This window comes from Orbicella franksi, chromosome 15 (assembly GCF_964199315.1).
Source record: "Orbicella franksi chromosome 15, jaOrbFran1.1, whole genome shotgun sequence".
Classification (NCBI taxonomy): Eukaryota; Metazoa; Cnidaria; class Anthozoa; order Scleractinia; family Merulinidae; genus Orbicella; species Orbicella franksi.
The window spans coordinates 14,674,670-14,681,852 of NC_138159.1; the positions used below are offsets into that span (position 1 = coordinate 14,674,670).

The following is a 7,183-nucleotide window of genomic DNA, read 5'->3' on the forward strand; positions in this document are numbered from 1 at the left end:
GGTTAGGAAACGCGAAGCTCTGAGAGCATCAAATTTGGACATGAGCAGTGAAAACTGAAGTCATTCAAGCGATGATGGCGGACAAGTAAATTAAAGTGCTCGGTCGTGCTACAAATAGAGAGAGAATATTTGAGATTTTAGCTTTGTTTGGTGTAAACTGTGGACAGTCAGAAGTAATTTTGTAACGGTCTTATCTTATTCAGGCTCGATTTTTTAAGGTATGTGAATTTTAAGATGGTAATTTCAGCGCAGTTTTCGAAAACTGTGGCTCGTTCTGATGATTGCCACAGTCAACGAGTCGATGAAAACGAAAGGGAACGTTACGCTCAGTGGAATCTAAGGTTTTCATCCTTGTCAATGGGGAAAGTTAATGCATATCTCAAAATGAAAGAAATTGAAAAAAAAAACTAGAAGTAGAAGCAGTAGAAGTTGCGCATGCTGCAAACGTCTTACTTCAAAGAATTTAAGCCATTGGAGTCCAAAATAACATGCTCTTCGCAAGAATGGGTTTGCTGTTCCTTTAACAAACAACTGAATACATAGCTCCTCAGCGCGAATTACGTTTAAGTATGAAACCCAAACCTCATACGTCAGCTGGTTTGATTTTAAAATGAAGCCTGCGTGGTTTCTTTCAGCGATTTCCCCCAAACAATGAATGATATTTTACTTTTGTTATCACCTGACGTGACCGCTTCAATTTTAGTCGTCGCTTACACCTAATGGTCCATGAATGGGAAGAGATTTATTAATTAAGATGCAAGACAAGTTGTTTATCAACTATGATTCTAAAGACCATTGTGTATATAATACAGTAGTAAGTAATTACAAAACTGTTGCAAAATGAAGAGTACGACACATCAAGGACTTCTTAATGCATACCCTAAGCACATGCTTATTTAGCTGTAATTTCACAACTAATTAGAAATTCAAATTAGAATAAACAGTTCATTTATTTCCTATGCTTTGTTTTTATTTTAGCCTGGCTCCACAGATACACAGCATGTTTTTTTTTTTTTTTCAACACATGTCACTCGTCTTGATGTTGTTTTGCTGGGTGCTTCAAAATTGATTCCTTCAACTCATTTTCTCTAACCAGTCAAACTATGACACATTAGAAATAAATGGATTGTGCAAAAACAACCGTGTCCAATACGAATGCAATGTGCCAATAACATATGCCGTGTTCCAAACAATCAATTTATATTATAAGCAATTATTGTATAAATTACTCGCAAAGAGATAAGGTACACACATATTGTACCACAGCTATGAGAATGACAGAGGCTTGAGCGGGAGTGAACATATGCTGAGTCTCAGGCTATGAATGTTACACCGTAGATCTGCGGTACAAGCTTTAGTAATCTAAAATTTAATTTGAGCTTTATGATCCATATTGCGGTAGTTATAATTAACTCTGATTAGAAAGAATTCTCTTATGAATCCTGGGAACCATTTATATGTAGAACAGAGTGAAATACCCCCGGGGTACTACCAGAAAAAAAAAAAAAAAAAAAAAAAAATTGGGTAGGGGTGTGCGGCCCAAATACACACCAAGCAATTCAGATTGCTGCCGGAGGGTGGGAAAGGGGGTACTCCCGGTAAAATTAGGTGGGATGTGCGATCCCTACACTGTTTATGACTTGACCAAAAACTCGATAACCTATTTACGACCTAACCCTTAAATCAATACCCTGTTTCAAACCTTGAATCAATACCCTTTTTCAGACCTGCCTTATAAATAGTTACCTAATTCAGATCGCATCGTGAAAGACTTTTTTTAATGGTCTCATCGGTAATGATAAAAAAGTAGCTTCTCCTAAAACAATATAACCAATTCAAGACTAGAGTGCAGAAACCGTACCCTATTTGAGACCAATATGGCCAAAATTGATACCCTAACTCTGACCAAAACGGCTAAAAAGCCATACCCATTGTGGCTGCACATACCTATAGAAGTATAGAGCCTATAAAACGGAGTACCTACCTCACCTTTGGGGAGGAGTGAAATCTATGAACAGTGATCTCTTGTACAGCCCTTGATGCTTATCGTGTGTGCCTTAGTTGAGAAGTAATCCTTTTATAAATTGCCGGATTAATTTAATTTAATTTACGTATCGTGATGTTGTTTCGAGTGAGAATTGAAAAAGCTGTGCATTCTGCTTCGTATAAAACAACCCAAAGATTGCTCCATTGTTTACATATTTTTTAACGGTGTAATTCAGCGTACGTCACTCTGACCGAAATGGAAGGGGCCAGTTCAGTTTTCCGACCGATCAAGACGAAATTAAACAATTCAAACGTTAACAGAAGAACACTTTTCGCCATTCGTCCTAAACCCGATACTGAAATCGATAAGGTGAAGCTAAGTGAAAAAAAGAAATAAATAAGTAAATAAATAAATAAAGAAATAAACAAATAAATAAATAAAAAGATAAGAAAAATAATAAAAGACATTGGAAAAATTATTGCCTGATAGTTAGTTTGCCGCTCTATAGTGACCGTTCAGTTCTCAATACAATCAACTGTGGAATTATTTCGGACTTACCAACATAACACTCCTATGAACAGTCTCGATTTCATTTCAAGACTATTTCTGTTCTGATAAATCTTGACTGTTCTATTATTCTTTTCACCTCTGCTCTTTTCATTAATGGTCAATCAAGTGTAATGAATAAAGTGCAAAATAACCGTCAAGGGGAAAAGTTTGAACCAGGGTAAACATTGTTAAGGATATCTTAGCTTGATCTTTTCACATTGCTTTCATGATTAGTATAAGTACAAACCACACGTTAGTTTTAATAATTATAAGATCTGAAAAACAAAATGTTCATTTGAATATTTTTACTCAGTTAACGTTAACATTGTGGAGGAGGCATCCTGGTCATAGGTTGCACTTGGCTGAGCTGTGAGAGAAACCAGCATCATGATTGGAACCAGTGACATACAACCTCGACATATGCAGAAGGGCGAAGGAGGTCTTTCTAGAGACTAAATGGAACTTCCTCATTGGATGTTTAGGCTAGTTTTTCTTAATGCTTGAGCTCAGCTTTTAACGGCCGTTTTCAAAGAGCGAAATGAGCCGCTCTGCGTAAATCTTAATTAAAGTTAATCAGGGTCAGTTGAAAAACCACACAAGTGAGTGACCTACGGTTGTTTCTTTGTCAATATTATTTGATTGTGTTAAGTAATTTTGTTGCCAGGGTCTAGTCGATGATAATTTTTAATTCCTATTTTTGTCAAAGGGTTTATTCATAAAATATACCTTTTATTCTGACCATTTCGATTAACAATGTGAAATACTGTAGTAGTCGTAGTAATAGTAGTAGTAGTAGTAGTAGTAGTAGTAGTAGTAGTAGTAGTAGTAGTAGTAGTAGTAGTAGTAGTAGTAGTAGTAGTAGTAGTAGTAGTAGTAGTAGTAGGTGTTTGTAAACAGTGGTTCGATTTTCTGAACGGAATATTAATGTACACTAGGATTTCCTGATTATCAATTCTCGTTTGAGGCACTTCGTTTGAGGGAATTCTATAAGAATGGGCCACTAAGCTCGTTTTCAAGGGTTCAAAACAAGGACGTATTTTTTATCTCTTGGCGCATAATCAGTTTACCAATTTGTATACTTGTTGCTTAGTCAGGGACACAGGTAATGTAAATGTATGTTATTTATAGTGGTCATGCACTTAGCTATACAAGCGCTAAGCTTGGCTAGTTTACAGGCATGCCACTGAAAAATAAGAAATATTTTAAATAAACGTAAAATGGTTAAAAATCCCAACTGGCAGATGGGAGACCAGTTGGCTATTTACAAAGCGTGACCGAGGATTTAAACTCGGGACCACTGCATGAGAAGCAAATCCCGCCAGTGGTAGGGTGAAGGCCTTGAACCTGGAACCTCTGGATTACAACACCAGCGCCCTAGCCATTTGATATTTTAGGTTATTACATGTTATTATTACATTGACTTATACGATATAAGTAATAACATAATATGCATTTTCTGCTCTAATTTTAACTCTTTATGTGTAACGAAAACAAACTGAATGCTGACGTCTGACATATTTGAAGAGTTCTTTTTATTATTATTATTATTTTATAGTGCCTATGAAGTGAAAAAATAATTGCTGCTTATTCGCCGGAAAGACTTTCAAAATAAAGAATAATGGAGTTTTCCTTTTTGGAACATCTTCGTTCTTTTTAGAGACATTTGCGTTTTTGCATTATGCAAATAAGGAGAGTTATGACGTCATAAGTGGTTGAACCAAAACAGTTGTTGTTGTTGTTGTTGTTGTTTTTGTTTAAAACTGTAAAGTACTTCAGAAATGGTGGAGGATTTCAGACAGGAATGAATCACTGTGTCAGTCAGTCAGTCTCTTCAACCATGCGAGTCACTTCGCCCAGACCCTGTTTTATACATATGTGAATTTAAACTCCAAGTTCTTCGTTCCACCTGATTATACGGTTGTTGTTTTAGTCAAAGTATTTCTGTTAAAACAAAATTGGCTTTGTTGGAATCTTCAAGCTTTTATTCCAAGCATGTCCAATACTCAACACTTGTGTTTAAGGCGTGAAAGTTAAGATTCACGTGGTTCAAGCGGTACCACTCGCACGAGTCGTTAAATAAGGCTTACAATTGGTATGATTGTTTCAGGTGGTGAATGTGGTACTTTTCAGTGAAATAAAACATGGTGCTATTCCAATGCGAAAAGGTAAAATATTTGTTCGCGTTGCAGTGTATGTGTGTTCGTGTTATTTTTATTAATTAATTAATTAATTAATTTTTTGAGCGAGGGACGGGTGGGGAAGCAAACAATGCCAGGGAAAAGTGGAAGGAACGCCTGCTATAAGAACCAGGCTTTTCGTCCAACAATCTCCATGCAATATGTAATCCGACTTCATCAACTGCCGTCAAGAGGTTCACCAATCAGAAACCAGTACACGCTTCTCGGCATAACTGACTGCCCTCTGGAATTTTGTCAATTGAGATTATTCCCGGAGTGTTTGATTAGTGTGAAATTCTTGCGCGGTTAGGATGCTCGAAGCAAGAGGTAAAAGAAAAAGGTTAAAAAGGGTGAATAAAATTTAGGAATAAGTTCAGTTAGCAAAGCGCACTGATCACGAGCCGCGGGATTGAAAGAACCTGAAAGAAAATATGACTCACGCCGAGGGAAGTGACTTGCGTCCTCTGATGCCAAAACACGTCTAGCGAATAATCTGCGGTAATCTTTGGTTCAATTGCGATGTCCCTTGATATCGATTATCCAGGTCAGTTACATGCAGTCTCATTTTGCCGCAAAGTTATGGCCCGTCCATCCAAATTGCGGCCCACTGCTCATCTTTCGCTCAAAGTAATAAGAATGACTGTTAAACGTCCCTGACTTTTTTTCAAGGCTCCTAAAATGTTTACGGGAGAGATATTATTGTACGTGCATGGAAGCTGATCATTCACAACACAGTAGAATCCACAGAGAAAAAGTTGAAAACCGCCATGTTGTTGTGTCACACTATTGTCAGTTGGCGCATTTCCAAATATGGCATTTCACCCGATTGCCCACAGCTTGAGCTTAGACCGCTTGTGTCTACAGTCGTTCATTCGTAGATTCCTTGTAAACTTTTTGAAGTGACTTCCAAAGAGAGGAACTGATCTTTTACCTTTAGAGTCGAGCAAATTAAATGCTTCCAAATTAAAGACTATCTGATGTGCAACAGCGGTGGGTTTTTAAGTTGATCCATCCGAGCTTTGACAGTCTTTGGCAGCCTTAGACTGCCCTTTACCGAAGCGTTGCCAAAAAATCATTTGCGAGGGTTTTTCGCTTAAAAAGTGCTTTATTCCGCAAATTATTTCTGTCTCATTTTCTTATATAATTACTTGACTTTTATGGCTTAAACGTTTTTATTTTAAAATACCTGTATAATAGCAACCGACCGTTAACAGCAGGAGTAGAAAAAAAAAACAGCTTCCCACAGCAGGATTCAAAACCTCGACCCTCAGCATACCTATAGATGATGAATTATTCACGAAGAACTCACAGTTACCCACTTTGGTTGAAGACCACGGTGGGCTCAAATGATTTGCACAGCGAGCTACAGATTCAAATTACATTTGCTTTCTGCTGGAAATCAGTCAATTTGCCCACCTAATGACTTGTCGGACAGGTCATGTTATCTATTTATGGATATTAAAAAGCCTTTTAATATATAAAACCTAATGACATTCTTTTATCTTTCGTTAGCTTGCACATATTTTGAACGAGCTTTTAGCCCGTAGACGTTACGTGTCAGTATAAATGATTTCTTGACTGCTTGCTTGCTTGCTTGATTGATTGACTGATTGATTGATTGATTGATGACTTCATTGACTGATTGCTTGAATGCTTGCTTGAATGCTCGCCTGACTGATTGATTTAATGATTGATTGATTGATTGATTGATTGGCTAGCCGTCATCCATTTGTCTTCTTCCCATTAGTGCATCTGGCTTTTATCTAAGTTAAGCGAGGTTTTTATTTCTTTGTGGGAAACAGTTCCCACGGTTAGTAACATGCCTACAGTCAAGACACACTCTAAGCATGTATTTGCCAGTAGCGTCAGTAGCGTCAGTTTCTCTCAGTTTCCTCTTCCTAATGTTCAGCGAAATACATTTCACGTTTGTTAACATCTGGCGCGGCCACTTCAGTTTTCAAACTCACTTAAACGTAATTGGCCAGGAATTCAAAAAAATAATATAATAAATAATAAAGATGCAAGAAGGCATTGTACAATTTATTTACAAACTTTGATGGCAAAGGTTATTATAAATACATGTAACACTATGTAATTCGAAAAACGAACAAAATAAATACTACGACAGACATCGAACACTTCTGTCAATTCCATGCCAATGCATGATTATTTTAACTGTAATTTCATAACTAATTAGCAAATAAAATGAAATTAAACAGTTCATTTACTTCCTTAGCTGTGTTTCAATTTTAGCCTGTCCCTGACCTACCTCAAGGAAAAAGTACGCAACATTTTTTGTTTGTTTTTGTCTCTTTCGCATATGCTACTCATCTTGAAGATCTTTTGGCCTGCTGTTGCAAACTTGATTTCTTCAAAGCATTTTCATTTTTGCTACCCTTTCTAACCTAGCTAACCTCTCAAACTGTGACACATTACGCATGACATAACAACACGAATGCCATGTGCTAAT

At 37.0% G+C, this 7,183-nt stretch overlaps 1 long non-coding RNA gene across 2 annotated transcripts in view; it reads right to left on the reverse strand.

Moving 5' to 3' along the window:
* Window positions 1-7,183, reverse strand: part of LOC145470193 (uncharacterized) — a 370,979-nt gene that overhangs the window by 20,055 nt on the left and 343,741 nt on the right. The window lies entirely within an intron of this gene.